At 40.6% G+C, this 19,852-nt stretch overlaps 1 long non-coding RNA gene across 1 annotated transcript in view; it reads left to right on the top strand.

Moving 5' to 3' along the window:
* LOC113261624 (uncharacterized) overlaps window positions 1-19,852 on the top strand; it is a 341,122-nt gene that overhangs the window by 260,215 nt on the left and 61,055 nt on the right. The gene's annotated exons all lie outside the window — the stretch shown is intronic.

Here is a 19,852-nt window from a genome sequence, read left to right as displayed (position 1 = left end):
ATTGGCTTGCTTCTGGCAACACCTCTCATTTTATTTGAAAATATGTTCATGAGCTGACTAAAAGTAAATTACGTAGCCTGTTAAGAGAGAAAAGGGGTAAAATTTGGAAACAAAGTAACTATAAACTAGATTTTAATTCTGATATAAATACACTTACTTGGTATTAGAATTACTGAGAGTGATACTTAACAAAAATTTTCAGCCTTCTGGAAAAAAAAGAAAAGGACCGGTTCCTTTAATTGCACATTGGTCTTTATTTAGGGCCAGCAAATGTAAAGCCCTTGAAATCAATGGATTTCACTTTTAATTCTGGCTCTTTTTAAGAACTCAGGGTTTAAAATGTTACATTTTCACCTGTGAAGACTGAATGCACCATCACCCTGATAACGACCGTCTTGGTGGGAATGGGTGCAGTGTTTCCTTGGTTCATGAAAATGAAGCAATAGCACGGCGGACCATGTGGGAAGGAAGGGAAATCTGAAGGGGGAGAAACCAGAGAGGGAGATGAACCATGAGAAACTATGGACCTCAGGAAACAAACTGAGGGTTTCAGAGGGGAGGGGGTAACAGGGTGATGGGTATTAAGGAGGGCACGTGTTGTGATGAGCACTGGGTGTTAAACGTAACTAATGGATCATTGAACACTACCTCAAAAAATAATGATACATTATACAGTGGCTAACTGAACATAATTAAAAAAAAAGAAAGAAAATGAGGAAATCACAAGAAAATCCCCCAGGGCTGCTCTCTCTGCGTATGGATGTGTTAGAAATCTCCTGTTTCCACCTCACCTCCCTCCCTCAGGTCAGAGGGACCCAACAGGTGTGATGTTTGGGGGTGGGTAGGGGGTAATAGGGGGGTTCTTTCTTTTCTTCTTCTCTGCCAACCCTTCTCATTCTCTTACTTCATCGGGAGGGTGCAGGGCATGGCTAAACCGGGGGTGCTCACTGCCTGGGGCAGTATACTTTAAAATGGAAAAAGAATTAGGACATAATTTTGAGTTTGGTTGTCCTTATTGTAAATTACATTCAGATGGCAGGATCTTCCTGGTTTTTTTTTTTCTTTTCTCCTGTTTTCTTTTTATTCCGTCTCCCCTTCTGAACCCTCTCCTTGAACCCCTCCTTCGACTCCCTCACCCCAATACCATTTTCCTCTTCAGTTTCCTCAAAATTACTTAGCAGGCTGGTTTGGCGTCTGAAGTGTATTTGCCATAAAATGATACTGTAATTGATGGTCAGAATCCATGCTAGTTCATAAGCGTTAATGCTTAGTGTTGTTAAAATATTATATTGAGATTATGAAATCACATTGTTGCAATATTGGTAATTAAACTCAACAGAAGACATTTAATTAAAAGTAGACGTTTAGTTTACAAGGATAATTTTTAATCCTATCTTCTATTTCATTTCATTTGCTCTCATTTTAACTTAATTTTAGGGTTCACTCTAACTTCCAATTCAATTCTGAGATTTTAATTTATTAAATCATTTAATTCACTTTTTTTCTCCCATTTAACTCGGCTCAGAGACCGTGAGAAAATCTACTCAATACTCTTCCATTGAAGAAATAAAGAAATTAAGAAGAGTAAATGCTTAAGGCAGTGATTCTCATCATTAATTAAATGAGGCAGAATTTTTTAAAAATTGTGCCAGGCTAGTCATTTTCTCCTTCTCTACCTCTGTCACCTACTTGGTAGTAACATCTTTGCAAGTCTCCTGGGCTCGAGATTTTGAAGGCGATCCACAGTGATCTGATATTGTCTAGTGTTCCTAAAGCACAGGGGCGCTTTTAGCTTTTTAAACTGTTTATATCACTGAACTTAATTTCTATTTCTAGCAACAATTTCTCTGGAGCAGCAGAAAATTGTTCTGATGAGGGTTTCCCTCACTCCTTGTGCTGAAGGGGACCAAAATTCTAAGAGGCTTCCATGGTGCCATCGTGTTGCTGGTGGTGGGGATGGGTCTGTCAGCCCTGCTGTGGCATCTGACAGTGTTGGCATCTGCAGTCCCACTCTCCTGTCCAGTCCTTGGTTGCTGGAATACATGAGCTGTTGAACGAAGCCCCATGTTCTTCTTGGGAAGGCCCTTGCCAAACCCTCGCTTCTCTCTGCTACTCTTCTGCTCTCTTGGACCTACAGGAGCCTTCATCTCTCATCATGTTGAGATCTGATGAACTCCTCTAGTTGACTAAGGTCTAGTTAGTTCTGGAATGCCACACTGCTATTTTTCATCTGAAGATTTCCTGCATTTTTCTGCTTACTGTAAAGGCCCCTGGTCCCTCTCTTCCCGGTTCCCACAAAATGTCCTGTGAGTTCTGAGGACAGTCACAGTGCAGGGCCCATTTCTCAGGAGCCAATGAGTGTCTTGGTTCTGATGAATAATTCTCTGACCCTCTCTTGTTCCAGCCTTAGGGGAATCTTGGCGTGATAAGAAATGTGGTATGGGAAGGCTACAGGCTGACTTTTTCTCTTCCTCATTTCTTCTGAATCTGTTCATGTTTCTTCCCCCAAGATTTGAATGTGTCCAAGGCCCTGGCTCTTAAAATTCAGAAGCAGGGAAAAATCTAGCTAAGAAGGGACAGGGATAAGAAAGGACTAAGAGATAACAGAATATGGGGGTGGAAACAAGCCTTAGTTATTTAGAAAATATCTCACCATGCATCATTAACTCTTTACCCTTATTCACCATATCTAATTAGGCATATATCCTATGAATATGAACACTATAGTATCTTTTGAATTCATTCTGTCTTCCCCAGGGAAGGTTCAGGGAAAACTTCAGTGGCTTTATACTTCCTGCCAAGTAAGCGCCAAACTCCTCAAAGTTTATAGCATTCCGATCTCTTCAAAACTGGATCCCAATGACAACACTTTCTGGACCTTTTCTTGCCTCCTGCCTGTCTGATACTATACTATTTCATTTCTTGACAATGTCCTTCACATTGCCATTCGTCTTTTGTTCTTGGTGATCTCTTTACCTAGAATCTTCCTGCTGCCTTTGGGAAGACTATTCATATGTATTTATACAAGGCCCAGGTTAAATGCTACCTCTGCCAAGAAGCCTCCTTTGATTTCACCAGACAATAACTACTGGCTTCTCTTTTTTGACCACCTTTACCCACTGTTTGTTTTGTTTTGCTTTTTGTTTTTTGAGTTTTCAAGCATTGAAAAAAATTCTGCCTTAATTAGGGGATTGAGAGGTACAAACTTCTAGTTATAAAATACATAAATCATTGGGATAAGAAGTACAGCATAGGGAATATAGTCCATGATACTCTAATCACTTTCTATGGCGACCGATTGTAACTGCGCTTATCATGGGGAGCCTTGTGGGGTGTATAGAATTGCTGAATCCCTGTGTTGTACACTTGGAAGTCATATCACGTTGAATGTCCACTACACTTTCATGAACAAATAAATGAAAATTGTTTGTTTATACGTTCAGCTCTTAGATACCTTGAAGGAAATAAGTGTGTCTTATTCTGAAATTTAACAAGGATTTCTGATTTTTTTCTGTTGCTCTTCTAGTCTGCCCTTTCAGTTGCTCTAACAAAGGCCAAAAGTTCAGTTTTGTAACTCAGTCAGTCTTAAGACGGTTTCCATCTCATGCTCTCCGACTAGGGTGACCACGAGACCTCGGAGCAATAGGAGCAGATGGGAGCATCTTAGGTGAAAGAGTTGATGTGGTCACTCTATCTGAATTGGCTGTTCTTTCAAAGGGATGAAAAGGAGGGAGGTGTGAAGGGCAGGAGAAGGCAAGCTTCTGGAAATGATGCACATCCCTTCCATTATACCTCAGAAGACAGACTGGAGTCCCAAGGGTGCACTTAACTGCAAGAAAAGCTGGGGACATCCGACTGGGCTCCATATTCCCAGTTACACTCAGGGGTTAGTAGTACCAGGAAGGAGGGAGGGACAGCAAGTAGCCTCTCTCCGCAGACTGAATCTGAGCATTTCCTTTTAAGTCCCATAGTAGAGACCTAAAATTCCTACCAATTTTTTGAAGCGCTTTCCTTTGGGAGATGGGGGAAATTTTGCTGTGTTTCACTCTTGCATTTAATAAGTAGACCCTCTTTTTTTTTTAATAATTTTTATTTTGTTATATTAGTCACCATACAGTACATCCCCAGCTGACCCTCTCTTTTTCAAGAGCAAGTACTGAATAGAAATTTCTGAGCAGAAAGTTTTGAGAAAGCAGCTCAGGAAATGTAATATGTTTGTCTTTGGTATTTTTAGGTTCGGCTTTGTTACAGAATTAACTGAAAGATGGCATTTCATAGGCTGTCCTGGTAAAGAGGTTTTAGGGGAAATTGGTGAGGAAAACTTATAATGAAACTCAGGGTTTTCTGTCTAGGTATTACCAGCTTGGTTTTCCAGCTCTGCTCTGGGGGAGGGCTGAGGCTTCCCACTGGCGTTACAAGCACTGGGGCTGTGCCTTCAGCCGCCCTTTGTAATTAGCCACACCATCCAGTGGGCAAACCCAGTTGGGAGAAATGTAGCCGGATGCACCCTCAGTGTGCCCACAGCAGGAAAAGGGTAGGACGGCACATCTCTAAGAGATTTTTCTTTTCTTTTCTTTTTTTTTTTTTTTTGAAGATTTCAGAGGAGGTGGAAGGCGCCGTGGTAGATACCTCTTTTTAATCGATGGTGAGCTCAATATGTCATCCCACATTTTTGAAAGGGATCGGTGAAACACAACAGCTATTCCTTAAATTTGAATGTATACTTTGTCCTCTCTCTGCAGCCCCCAATTTTGCTATCAGTCATGGTTGCTAATATCCCTGCTGTCTTCAGCCGAGCTGCCAACTCTGTCAGTTACTGAGATATTGTTTATGCAGGAGCAATTTATATTTTAGAGGGATGAAGAGCAGATTGCAAAGCAGACTATTGCCAACTTGTTGGAATGCATCCCAGTTCGGAACACTTCAATGTAATTTTTGAATTATTATTTATTATTTTATGTTGATTGGTAAAGGGCTTCCTGAATAATTGATTCATAAAAAAAATCATGCTGTGTTTGAAATAATTGCCGGTGCTGGTTTATTTGTGTTTTAAGATACCTAATTATATATTCTTGAAAATATTAAATGGAGGAAGGATGAATTGACAGTGCCTCAGTGTGACAGGTTTCTGTCCTGTAACACGTGTTATGGTAATTTCTGTGCAGAAGCATATTTCAGTGTATTTTTCATCTTCTTTGTAATGATGTGTAATTTGTTTCTAAACAGTGTTTTATATTTTTTCCCTATTTTAAACAACCTTAGAAGAATGCAGGTAGGGCAGAAGGATTTTTGTTTTATGTGGTGGCCTCTCTGTATGTCTTGGAAGAGACAACCAATAACAGACGTTTCCACTTCGAACATGTTGAGCTTTGTAGGGAAGGAAGTGATAAACTTGCAACTCGATTTTCTGCCTTTGATTCACTTTTCTTCCTTTCTTCCTCACATAATGTGCTGTTTTCCTTCTGGTCTCCCTCCATTTTGTCTTCTCTCCACCTCCCTCAATTTCCTATCTCTCTCTCTTCTAATTGAAGTACAGTTGACACAGTGTTATATTAGTTTCAAGTGTACAACAGAGCGATTTAATAAGACTATACTTACCCTGTGCTCACCACGAAGTGTAGCTACCATCTGTCACCATGCAACACCATTACAGTGTCACTGACTGTATCCCTTATGCTGAGCCTTTTATTCCCGTGACTTACTCATTCCGTAACTGGAAGCCTGTATCTCCCACTTCCCTTCACCCCAACCCCCTGCCCTCTAGTAACCATCGGCTCTTTCTCTGTATTTATGGGTCTGTTTCTACTTTTTGTTTGGTTACTCATTTTTGTTTTTTAGGTTCCACATGTAAGTGAAATCATACAGGATTTGTCTTTCTCTGATTTATTTCACGTAGCCTAGTACCTTCTAGGTCCACCCATGTTGTTGTAAATGGCAAAGTTGCATTCTTCTGGTTGTTTTTTTTTTTTTTTTTAAGACTTTATTCATTTATTTATTTTAGAGAGAGAGAGAGAGAGAAAGAGAGAGCAAGAGCAGGGGGAGGAGCAGAGGTGGAACACTCTCAAGGAGACCGCATGAGTTGAGTGCAGAGCCTGATGTGGGGCTCAGTCTCATGACTCCCTGAGATCATGACCTGAGCTGAAACCAAGAGTTGGGCACTGAACCGACGGAGCCACCCAGGCGCCCCTGGATTGCATTCTTTTTTTAAGGCTGAGAAATATTTCATTGTGTGTGTACATATATGCACACACATACACACGCAATGTATAGATAGATGGATAGATAGATAGATATCATATCTTCTTTATCTGTTCATCTATAGATGGACATTTGTGTTGTCGCATATCTTAACTATTGTAAATAATGTTGTGATAAGCATAGGGGTGAATATATTTTTTCCATTCTTTATGTCTTTCTATTTTATGACATTTTTAAAACAATTTATTTATTTATTTTAGAGAGAGAGCATGAGTGGTAGGAACAGAGAGAGAAGGAGAGAGAATTTCAAGCAGACTCCCCACTGGGTGTGGAGCATGATGTGGGGCTTGATTTCATGACTGTGCCACCCAGGCACCCCGATATATATATATATTTTTTACTCCCTGGCCCTCTCTCTTTTCAAAAAAATTATTTATTTATTTTAGAGAGAGAGCATGCACGGGTGAGCAAGGAGTGGGGCAGAGGGAGAGGGGCAAAGGGGGAGGGAGGGAGAGAATCTCAAGCAGACTCCACCATGAGCATGGAGCCTGGTGCAGGGCTCGATCTCACAACCCTGAGATCATGACCTGAGCTGATATCAATAGTCAGACACTTAACCTACTGAGTGACCCAAGTGCCCCCCGACCCTTTCTTTTTAACTTCCTGTAGAACTTATGGAAGTTATAAGTTACTTCCCTTTTTCAGCATTGATTACCTGAGAAATTATTACCTTACTCCCTAAGTACTCTTCTGTACTTAGGATATCTGAAGTGTTGGTCAGTTTTAACTCAGATAGCGTAACTTGAAAGTGTCAGTCACTTTCCAGCTCTTTGTCTTTCTTGTCCTCTGTTGCTCTCTTCTCTCTGTTTTGTATTTTATTATAAGCAGGATGCTATCACAGATCATTATAACGTACCTAAGAAAAAAGAAAAATGATAGCCAGGACCTTATATTTTGGGATAGTAGCTATTATTTCTGCTTTAGGCATAGTGACCATTGTTCAGTTTGACCTCCATTAACTTGTTGGATAACTCTATTAAAAAGTTATATATATATATATTTATTTTTTTAAGTGAAAATACAGCTAACCTATGTGCTATTTGAGAATAAACCTCCATTTTCACTGAGATTACACCAAATGGCAGAAAATGGGATCTTCCTTTTTCAGGACAGAATGACAAAGAACTGCCTCCCCACCCTTTTTAAAGTACAATTGCCTAAAAAATACTAGAAAGAATTTTTAAAACCTGCCTAAATGAAAGGCATAACACAAACATTTCAGAAACTGGTTTTCAATCTTGTTTTTTAACCCAGGGTTTTCTGGGTGCTGGATAGCAGTCAGCAAACTAGGCTGTGGTAAGCTCTTTATGGTTATAATTCTTGCTGGCTGTTTGATATAATTACAGTATTTTATTTTCTATATACTGAGAAACTTATATACTGAATAAAAGGAGTGTCTTGTAATGTTCACTCTTTGGCTGTTTATCATTTTATTTGATGTGTGAAACATCTTCCTGTGTTAGCAAGCAATGCCCGCAGCAGTGCTGTGCTAATCGCCTTATTATATAGCCAGTGGGATAATTTAGTGTCTAGATTTGCTCAGGAAGCAAGTAAATGATTCAATAGTTATTACAGAAAATACATTTATTTTCATTTTTCTGAAAATGTATGCATTGAACTTTCTTATCTCCAATGGTCATTTGGGGCAACTATAAAATCAGTAATATCTGCTACGGCTAGAAAGAGCAAGAAACATACTTACCGGTTCATATTTTCACCTCAAACGGTGCACAGTGCTCTCTAATTATGCATCGTGTCTGCCCTGAGATCAAGTTTGGGATGGATGATAGCGAGACTGTTGTAAATAGACGAACATCACAATGGTTGGCCCGCCATTTTTGAAGTTGAGACTTAGTTACACTTGAAACTTGACTCTGTGCTTGTATGTGCATACATATCCCAGTGACTGGCTCGCAAGGATTTTTAGGTGTGTAGATGTCCCAGAAAGTGGGCGTTCCATGGTGCAGTAGGTATACTTGGTCAAATATCTCTGTGAACCCTCTCAAGCAAGTGGTAGTAGACCTAGAGGGGCGTGCTACAAATAAAAGGCAAAAACATTTTTTTAGGGTGCACTGTGTATTAGCAGTGGCCGTTTGGTACGGTCCTCAGAATTTATTGCCTATGTAACTGTAATAACTTCCTGAACTAGCTTGCCCACAGTCTGGCCCTTGCCAATACATTCTTCACATAATTTTCATCCTCAGATGCAAACTGATCCTAACATGCTCAGCTTAGATTCCCTCACTGATCTGTCTCATCTGCAGGATTATCTGAGCTCTTTGGTGTCTTGGGCATGGCCTTCCTCGTGTGGGCCTGGCCACTGGCACCGGCACTTTCGCCCTCCCTCACCTGTCCACTGAGGAGCTCCCATTGTCTACATGTACCAGGCTTTCCCTTGACCCTAAGCCTTTAACGTGTCCTCTCCCACCTCAAACTCTGCACCGACTTTCACCTTGCTCTTGTGTTTCGGGGCCCAGCTCAGTATCACCATGTTTGGGAAGACTTCCTTGAGGATCCAGGAGTTCCTCTCCTCTTCCAAATACTCTGTGCATAGCATCACCAGATCATTCATTTACTTCCCTGTCTCACCGCTAACGTGACTGATGACATTTATATCGTGGTTGGCAGCCAAAATGGCTTTGAGATTCCAGTGAAACTGGTGTCTTCCAGCTCGTTCTGGGGAGTTCTCTATTCTTCGTGGTCTCTGAGATACCGAAAGTAGGGGCTACCCTTCCCCTGAAATTTCTCTGTGGTATTGAGGCAGGTTACCAAGCTTTTCTGGATTCGCTCCTTCAGTCACGGCAAAAGGAAAACATAGAGGTTATTTTCCTATGGATATAAATTATTCTGTGCTATATAGAAGACAATAACAACTAAAGTGTGGTTGGAGAAAACATTCATTTTATAACAAAGACATAAATAAACATAGGCGTGAATAAATACAGTGGAGATTCAAAAAATATTATCTTGACTTGAACACCCGCACCCTATCAGAAGCCTATTCATTTCTCCTTGGAATGTATAACGGTTATATTGTTAGTTCCAGTGATACGTTGAATGTTATTTCATTCACTTATTTAACTTTACTCGTTTATCACACAGTTATTAGCTGCTTACTGTGGGCCAAGAGCTGTGCCAGGTACTGGTAGTGACCAAAACAGGATTCCTGTTCTCAGAGAGCTCGTCGTTGTACAAGAGAGACGCCTCTTTCAACTCTCTTCAAGTTGGCGAGGATGTAATTCAAACAGACCTGATAGTAATGGTTCAGAGAAATATCTTGCATGGGGTTTTTTTTTTTTTCATTTTTTTAAAATATAGAAGGCGTGTTTTGGCAATATTCTTGAATAAATAAATTGGAAATTAAAATTTTCCAATTTGGAAACAAAACTGAGGGTGGCCAACCATGAGCGAACAATACGGTGTATTCACTTGCACTAAATGATGAAAGCTCTGTTCTATTGATCACTGGAAATAACACCCTGAAATAGAGGAACTTCTACAGAAAAGAAATTTAAACTCCTTTCTCACTTGATTATTTGTTAATAGCTTCATATTTCACATGGTACCAGAGGATATTACTTTGGTGACATTCAATAAATCTAAGGCAGCAATAGAAATAATTAATAATCTATTCATAGAAATCATGATAAAATACTAGGAAAACACAATCCGATCATGGTGGTAGAAAATAAAATGGTACAGGATGGAAACAGTGACAAATGAATAAAGACTCATATATGCCCCGTATTTCCAATTTTTATTTTTAAATGGGTGATTCTCTTTAAAATGGTTAATTGCATTTAATTTTAGAAAATTGTATTTATAACATTTTATGTTCTTGGTTAAAAATGTATAAGTTTCGTTTACCAAATTGCAGAGTAGGGAGGCTTGGTGACATTTTCTGCTCATTACGCAGTTTCCAAACATTGAATGAGTTAGGATTTAGGAAGTAACCTTGAAAAGCCTGGCCCTCACCCACATCAACTTGTGGTACTTTCTTTCCGCTTGATCTGTAAAGAGAAGAAATGTGTATAACTGTACTGTGATCACTGCATGTGTGATCCTGATTGATGTTCAGGAATCTTCAATCTTGCTTAATTCTCTTGTCATTTGGCAAGATTTTGAGGTCTGATTCTCCACTTCTTGTAAGTCATTAACCCCTTTTAGTAAACTACAGGAAAGGTGGGGGAGGAGGAGGTGGTGGGAACAAGAGAGGGTCTGGCGTGGGCAGAGGTTCGGGCTGGGGTTATGGATTTGATTCTGGGCTTCATGTGTTTTCTTAGTCCCTGTTTAACAAGTCTTCAAGAAGGGCATTGTGCTGCTTTGGCAAAAAGTGCTATTGATGTCTTCTTGTGAATGCTGTGCTTTGTAGCAGACTGTGGCGGTCAGCTAGCGGTATCTGGGTTTCTGGAGGGACTGGCTTGAAGCCAGCCTATACTCATGGGAGTGGATGGTGGTCGCCACTTCTTCTGTGTAGGCTGGGAAGAGCCTTGGTTTCCAGGATGCTGGAGTCGGAGTTGGTTTCAGGGGGTTGCCTGTCAAAGATTTCCAGAACGAATTCAAATGGCCTCTGTCAAAGGAATTGGGCCCTGCGGATCTGTTAACTGAAAAGTGCGCAGCTGCCTAGTGATTTGGGTAGATGGATACATAAAGGAGAGTGAAAAGAATCGCAGTACTTGTAAGAACAAGATTATTACACAGTCCCTTTGTTTCTGCAGCCGTGTCAGCTGACATCAGGTTTCTTATTAACTCTGATGCTAAGAAGCCTCCAGAGAGGCTCTGTGGCACAGTCTGCACTGAAAGTAGGTTCTTCCCTTGAAGGGAGAAAGTTTCATAAAGTGTGTGGAAGGAGATGGACCGAAGCGCCATCGCTCCTGCCCCTGTGAGGAGGTGTCGTGGGGCCATAAAGTGAGAGTGGTGGTCTCAAACATTTTTATGCATGTATTTCTTACTGTTTGCATATCAGAAAAAAAATTCAATTTTATGGTTAATAAAAGATTTTTATATTCTTCCAAGTGGATTAATTATTGTGTTTATTGTTGGGGTTATATAACCTCAATACGGTTAACCTAAAAACAGTGGAATACTGAAATGTGTGGATGTGAAATTCTGATTAAAAAGTAATCCTAACAGGCATCTCTCTCAGTTGATGGAACAGAGCCATCTCCAGAATGCTTGCCTTCCAGCGAGTTCTTAAAGCTTTATGGTCTTCTCTTTCTGGTTGTTACTGCATTTCTGAGCAGAGGGAAAGGGACAGATAGGCTTGTTTCCATTTCAGGATGAGAAGAATTTTAAGATGGCCTACTGAGAATAGTTGAATAAATTATGGAATGTTCATATAATGCATTAAAGGAGATGGATGTATTTTGGCTTGGGAAGATGTCTCCAGAATGTTGTTTAGCGAAGAAAATAACAAAATAAAATGAAAACAATTGAAGATGTCACATAAAACACGCACAGACCCCCATAGAAACCCTGTTGTGATCAAAGGGATTCTATCTGTGGGATTATATGATAAATTATTGTCACTTCTTGTTTCTATTTTTTATTGTGAAATCTAGATGTAAAAGTAGAATACACATATCTGTGTGTATATACACCCTATACATACATACATACACATTTTATGTTTGTATAGAATGACAAAAAGACTCTTTGCCACGCAGGCCACCAATCTGTCCCTCTCCTAATGCATCTGCTCTCACCCTGCCTCCTCTTTTCCAGGTAACCACTCTCTGTCTTTTGCCTGACTCATTTCCTTGCTTTAAAAGATGATTTGCTTTCTATGTATTTTATCTAAGCAATATATTGCTTGGTGTGGAAAAACTGAGTAGCACGTACAAGTCTATTACCTTTAGATGAAGGCTCCCGGGAGAAGCTGACATGAACAGTCTCGGATTCATTGGCTTCAGACATCTTGATGGTTTCCAGGAGTCCTTTCTCTGAAAAGTCAGTCTCCAGGTTTTTTGAGTCCTGGGAAAATGGGGCTCACACCGCTGAGCAGGGTACCTAGCACGACTAATATAGAATACCCCAAAGAAATGTGCTCAGAGGAAGTAGAGTGTTTCATGTTTTCCTCTTCAACGGTATCGTGGTCTGCTTTTCAGGTCTCAGGTTTATCTGAAGACAGAACAGGTCTGTGGGGTGGGGTGAAGTTGCCTGCTTCAGGGTACAGTGTATTTAGACAAGAACAGGAGCGTCATTAGCACGTGAATCATCAAGACAAACAAGGCATACAGATAATCTATGCAACCCGTATCCCCGTGTTCTATCATCAGGGGCGTAGGACTGTGAGTTATTGTGAAAGTCATCTTTCGAGTGACCCTACTCCAGCCAAGGCTGGTAGCCATAACCCTGTGCCTGACTGCAACTCTGGGATCTCTTTCCTGTCTTGAGGATTCCTTTTCCTTCTTTGCCTGTCTCCTGGGTCGGATCGCCTGTTTCCTGATACTAATGTCCTTTCGTTTGTTTACTCTTTGTTGTTGTTGTTGTTGTTGTTAGCCCAGATCCCCTAGCAGATTTTTGAGAAAGGGGAGGAGGGCTATGCATGATAAAAAGACCTTTCAAGTCTGAAAATGTCTTTGTCTTATCTCCACACTGATGGATGCTTTAGCTGGCTATAGAATTGTATTTTGGATATCATTATCCTTCAGAATTTTGAGGCACTTCTTCACTACTGCATTCTTGCTTTCAGAATGGTTACTGAGACATCTAAAGCCATCTGATTCCTTCTACTGTCAATGTGATGTGTTCTTCCCCATTCTCCCTCACTCTGCCAGAAATACATAGCATTTTCTCTTTGTCACCAATATTCTGAAAAACCAAGTTATGTATTGATACAAGTGGTTTTTGATCCACTGCACTGGGCACTCAGTGACCCATTTCAGTCTGGCAGTTCATGCGGAATGCTTTTGTTGGTAATTTCTTCCTTTCCACATTCTCTGTTTTCTTTGGAAAACCTAATTATTTGGATGCTGTATTTGAGGAACTATTTCTCTTATCTTTTCATAGCTATTTTCCATCTGTTGGTCTTTTGTTCTACTTTCTGGGAAAGTTTCCTCTCTTTGACCTATTCGTGCTTGCATTGGGGTTTTCATTTCTGCCATCATGTGTTTTAATTTTCATAAGCCCTTTTTTTGTACTCTAAATTTTCTTCATTATCTGTCCAGTTTGTGTTACAATATCTTCTTTCATCTCTTTGAGAAGGCTCATGAAAGTTATTGTTTAAGATTGTCTTCTCCTCAAAGTCACTAAAGAGTGACTAAATTTTTTGGACTCTATGTTCTAGGTTAGAGCTTTTTCTGATTATCTTGGACTTTTTGCTAATGGTGAAGATATCCCCCCACCCCCCCCAGGCTGTGTGGTCTGTTGTTATTATGCTTTCTTGTACGGTAACTTGGGTGGGCTATTCGTAGGGTAGGGGCACCTTCTAATGACACCATCTCTAGGTGTTTCTTTTGGGGTTGGACTGATTTTCTAAGGATAGAATCTTCTAGCCTCCTGCTTGAAGGATGAAAGTCTGGTTGCTGGAATTCTAGAAGTTGAGGTGTGCTTTTTGCTGTCAGAATTGAGAATGAATATAGAAACGCAGTTTAAAATTAAAGACAGGTACTTAGGCTCTCAACTGTGTGTGATATCCCTCCAGCCAGAGAGCCTCGGAGATGAAATCCACAGATTTCTGCTGATATGAGAGATGTTGCCCAGCAGCATGGCTTACAGGGTCTGATCACCAATCTACTGCATCTCGGTGTTCCCACAGTTCTTCAATAATTTAATAATTAGCCCTTTTCCCCCTATTTCTGGAGGTAAGAAGAGCTGCCAGACTCTGAGTTTGTCAGGATTCTGTGATTTTTAAATAAGGTTATTTCACAAACTTTTCCTCTGTCGGCAGGAAATTTAGCATCCTTCTGTCTTCTAAATCAGTTATTACACAACCACGTCCTGGGCAGCATGCACTGCTTCATTACTGACCTCTCCTTGAGGGTTGACATCTTTAAAATAAATCCCCTTTACTCTGGTTTCAGTGGCGTTTGGGGCGAAAACAAATTACAACGAACAAATTTGGCTCCCTTACACTAGAATGACTTACTTCTTAAATGTCTTCGTATTCTTGTGTGTGTTTAATAATTAACATATATTACTTTAAAATGACCTAAAGTCGTTCATTTTGGCCAGAAAAAATGATGAAATAAGTGTTGTGATAATAAGAAAAATAGGAGATAATAAAGAAAAACGTAAGATAATAAGAAAAAAGGAATGAGGGGTGCCTGGCTGGCTCAGTCAGTGGAGCACATGACTCTTGATCCCAGGGTTGTGGGTTCAAGCCCTCCATGCTGGGTGTAGAGATAATTTAAAAAAAACAGAATCTTGAAAAAAAAAAGGAACTAAATATTTTTTGTCTGTCTTTCCAATATTTATACAAATAGTTGAGAAAATAAGAGATTTTTCCTCATTCTTCGTGGACCAGTTAAGTGAGTCCATTGGAAAATTGGCATAGTTTTGAGTGGCTTGGATAGTGAAAGTTCTAGGTAGTGACCTATGACACATGTGCCTATAATATGTATAGAATTAAGGATATATGTATATATATTGCGTACACATATCATTAAGAGATTGGATGATATTGTGAAGACTGATTTTGCACGAAGAACAGATAAGTAGACAAGCTCAGAGTTGCTGAACAAGAGCCAGGAGGAGGTACTGCGCCTGCAGGCTTCTGGAGTACACACTCTGTATCTGTGGGTCAGGGTCACTCTCTCCAGCACGTGGTGTAGACAGTTCCTTCCCCGCCACGTCCAGAACTTCCGTACTTTCTCATGGAATCCCATGTCTGTTGCTTCAGGATATTTTCTGCGCGGTGATAAAGAAACAAATATTGCTAAACTCTCCAGGGTTGTCAGTGATTTAACACATTGCTATTGGTGGTTTACAGATTTGTAAGTTACCCAGGTTTCCTGGAAATACTATGTTAACACTTAGATTATCTCCAGTGGTATTCGTATTCATTTCAGGAGGCAATAAAGGATGGGCTTAAAATGGGCTAACTTGGGATCCTCTCAGGGTCAATTCCAGCAGGCCCAGAATGTCCTAATAGAGTCAAAAATGTGCCACAGCAGCACTGACTCCTTGGAAAGGGCATGGAACATGAAGGGTATTGCTTTGTCATTGTGGGTCAGAATTTGGGGAGGTTTGTACCAGCTTGTCAGCATTGTTTACTGAAAACAGTGAGATTGATAACAGTGAGATGAATGATTTATACCCGGAGGATTCTACTCTTGAAGCTGTGAATGTTCCACCATTTATTTATTTCTTTGTTGCCATTTGGATGGTTTCCAGCTTAGGGCTATTATGAAAGTACTACTATGAATATTCTAGGACATGGGTTTTGGCAAATAAATGTATTCCTTTCTGTTGGGCATATACATAAGAGTAGAATTGGTTGGCAATTTAGATATCCGTATTTGTAGCTTTAGAAGATACTGGAAGGTGTTTTCTAAGGTGGTTGTACCAATTTATACTTCTATGCAGATGATCTTTTAGGAGGCTGGAAAATGTTGCAGATTTCCCTGGAAAGTGAAGACATTCTTTTTTGATGACCCTATGTATAAATTAATTATTTTAAATGATATTTAGCTATGGATTTTACCTGATGGGAGACACCAGCTTGGTTGGTTCATGTTAAAAAATTCCTACCACTAATTTTCTTTTCTTAATTATTATTGATTTCTGCATCCAAATAATATTTCCATTCTATTCCTTTTTTAAAAAATGAAGGCAGGGGTATCTGAGTGGCTCAGCTGGTTAAGCGTCTGACTCTTGATTTTGCCTCAGGTCATGTTCTCAGAGTTGTGAGACTGAGCCCCACATCGGGCTCTGTTCTCAGTAGGGAGTCTGCTTGAGATTCTCTCTCCCTCTCCCTTTGCTCCTCCTCCCACTTGTTCTCTCTCTCTAAAATAAATAAAATCTTCAGAAAAATAAAAAAAATTTAAAAATGAAGGCAGAACATCATCTTACAAATATCCCTTGATGTAGATTTCTGAGATCAAAATTGGTCAAATTGTAGTCTATAAACTATTCTGGAATCTTCTGGTTATTTCAGGTTTATGACATTAAAGAACAACATCGTCCTCCCTTCCATTAGCTATTCTCTAAATTCCTGTGAGAGAGAAAGAGAAAATCTTCCACAGACCCATGAAATTTTATTTTTCAAAGAGATGCATGATTAAGACAGAACTTGAAGTATATCTAATTCACTTTGGAAGCCCAATGAAATCTGGATAAGTATGAGCAAGTTGAGAAAATTAGACGTGTAATACATGCCAATTAAATTTAAAGAAGAAGATGACTCATCTGGAATTGAAAAAAAGAAAAAAAAAAGATGAATAAAAGACATGGCCAAATTGAGAACCAGTCTTGCTGTTGGAGCACAAGAGAAGGGCACTTGGGGTAATGCAGCTCAGAGGAACAAGCTTTAAATGCTCATTAGAAAAATTCTTCTTTTTTTCTCCATCGATAGATATTCCTTTGAAATGTCCCAACAATGTCCAGCCATCAAATGTAAATTAGTGTAGTTGATTAAATTTAATCAGTAACAACCCTATGTGCAGGGCAGTCAGGGAAAGTAATGGGGAGACCAGGCTCGCTTGTGCACATGTTTCCCTTGCTGACCCACTATGATTTGTCAGTCAAGGACTTGGCATGTCCAGCAATCGAAAATTCGTAGGCCTTGGTTTGTTTTTTAATCTTTTTTTCTCTTTATTATGGAAATTTTCAAATATTCACAGTAGTAGAGAGCATGGTGTGGTGAATCTGAGTTACCCATCATGAATCTGAGATAACCATCAACCAGCCTCAACAGTGATCATGGCTGTCCTGTTGTGTTTTATCTGTATAGACCCTACTTCCCCCCATCTCTACACAGATCATGTTGACGCCAAGGCTAGACTCCATAATCATTTCATTTAAAAATGTTTCAGCATATCTTTAGAAGATAAGGTCTTGTCTTTATTATAAGTGTAATTGCCTTATCATTATCACACCTAAAACAAATTTCCTTAATCTGTGTTTAATATTTTTCTGTTGTATGACTCAGGGAAAATTTCAACACAAGACTTGGATCAAATAACCATGTCTTGGTGTTTGAAAGTTTCCATTGTATTTCATCACACATGAGCGTGACACGATCTGTGTTCAGACCTACTCAAGTTCATGGCAGAGTTCAGTTTAATAACGGCTTTCTTTACTTTATCTTCTTATATCACTATTTCTCCCTCTACTGGCGTTGCCTGATGGAGCAGCTATCTGATGGGTCCTTGTCTGTTCCTGCATAGGTGGCTCCATTGTGGAGTACGGTGTCTTCCAGCTATGAATAATTAGAAATGAATGCAAATACAGCATTTCATTCAGCATTTTACACTTGCTCCCATGTGATGTCAGTAGACCTTTGGCAGGGGAATCTAGGGTGGTCTTCTTGTACTTTGTAGCAGAAATTCTTTAGATGAGATTAAGTTCTCTGAGCCCAGAGAGAGTCCAGTGACACCATCAGACATTTCAGTATCACTAACAGTGTCATTTCGTGCTTTGAAAAACAAGGCTGAGTTGCAAGTCTTCTGTCTCTGCTAAAAGTGACTGTGTGGTGGATAAAAAATAATCAGTGAAGCCAGCGTCGCTGTACCCTTGTTATCCAGACATATTCATGTGCTTTAGGAAAGGACCATCTCCAGTGATGTGCTTGCTTTATCCAAAACCTATAGGCACTTCTTAGCACCTCAGGAACAGATGGGTAAAGCCTGCCGTGAATACAAAGCAGTATATTTGGGTATTTTTAGGAAGAAAGAGGAGGTTCAGAATTCTATTAGAGCCGCTTCATTCTCCTCTAAACCAAGAAACGACTCTCCTCCTTTCTACATCGAGATACGATGTTGCGTTGTGCAGCTGTGCTGTGCCCACATGGAAGGTCTGGAAACACTCCCTGCTTACATCGGCTAGGACAGTGGCGTGGATGCCTTTGAGGGGAGGCTGGACTGCAGCTCTTAGCTCCGCAGCCCTCCCTTGCCAGTGGGCGCTGGTTACTTTCCTCTGTCTCATCTCATTTCTATGTTGCCTCTTGTATCCATTAGGAAAGAGGAGGTGATGCCATGGTAATAAAACCCCGATTTCTCACAGGCTTATTTTTTTCCTCCCGTAACATCCTCTGCTGGTCAAGGCATCTCTCTGGGGCAGCTGTCCTCCGTGTGTGGGTGGAGATAGGATCAGACTTCTTTCTTTGAATACTGCTAAAGCTCTATGTTCACCGCTTTTTGTGAGGAGACCCCCCCCCCCCCCGCCAAAAAAAAGGGCAGCGTGTCTCCTTTTCTCTTTCTGTCTCTTTTTCTTTCTTTCTTTTAGAGCATCTCCACATCACCACGTGTTTCCACAGACATTGGCAGGGGAAGGGAAAGCCTGGGGAATAATGTGCCCGTTTCTAAACGCTTCCACATGGAAGTGGCCTGAGTCCTTTCCCACTGATGTTGCATCGGCCAAAGCAAGTCACTCAGCCGTGGCCACGTTGACTAAGTACAAGGAGACACAGCCCTGCCTTTTTCTTAGACTGGAAGGAGATTGGAAGGCCTCATGAGCCTCATCGATGGATATCCTACCAGTTGCATTCTGACTGACTACTTTTAATGGTGCTAGAACTCTACGCTTTACGTTCACATTTCGGCGAGGACACCACACAAGGCCACCATTTCTTTCTTTTTTGGTTCTTCTGTCCCTTCTTAACCAGGAAGGTTCTTCCTAAACATTGTATACTGCTGCAGATATCTTCACGGTAGTAGATCCATGCGTCTCAAGCTTTAAGGTGCGTGCAGATCCCCCTGATTTGGGCTCAGTAGGGCTGAGTGGGGCCCCAGATTTTGCGTCCCTAACGAGCCCCTCTGCTGACGTGCTGTGCACGCTCAGAAGAACCAGCCTTTGGTCTATCACTCTGTTGAGACAGGGACAAGCATCATGATTTGCACTGGATTCAAACAGAAATTTAGGCCATTCGTTTTTTTTTTCTCTCGCCTACAGCTGAATGAAGGGCTGGGTCTCACGGTGATAGTTGTCAACCACGTAGGAAGCTTGTCAATGCAACTCAGATGCATGTTTCTAGAGATAATTGGCTTTGTGTTCACTGATACTGAAACAGGACTGATTGGGAAGAAAGGAGACCTAATTGAACACTCAAGACACGCCACTAAAAGCCCGCGTCTAATTATGGTGGGGCCCACACAGCAGGGCCACTGAAGGGAAGAGGATATACCGAAAACATCTTTATACTCTTTTGCTCTGAAGAGCCCTTCCCGAGATCAAATGCAATTTGTGCTAAGGAGACAGCGACTGACAAGCTTTACCCCCAGCAAGCTTCTCAGAAACAGGCAGTCAGAGCATTTGTCATCATGCTTCAATTTTGCCTAATTATTCATAGAACACTTATTTATTTATTTATTTAGGTCCTGCTCCTGACTAATTCAGATTCGTGCATGTTTTAAGCATTTCACTTAGCGCTCAGGATTCCAGATGAGTTGCCCTTTGGCTCCAAGATGCAGACTGGCTTCAGAGGGCTGTATTA

The sequence above is a fragment of the Ursus arctos genome, unplaced genomic scaffold (genome assembly GCF_023065955.2).
Source record: "Ursus arctos isolate Adak ecotype North America unplaced genomic scaffold, UrsArc2.0 scaffold_5, whole genome shotgun sequence".
NCBI lineage: Eukaryota > Metazoa > Chordata > Mammalia > Carnivora > Ursidae > Ursus > Ursus arctos.
This window is presented reverse-complemented; position numbering and strand designations above follow the sequence as displayed.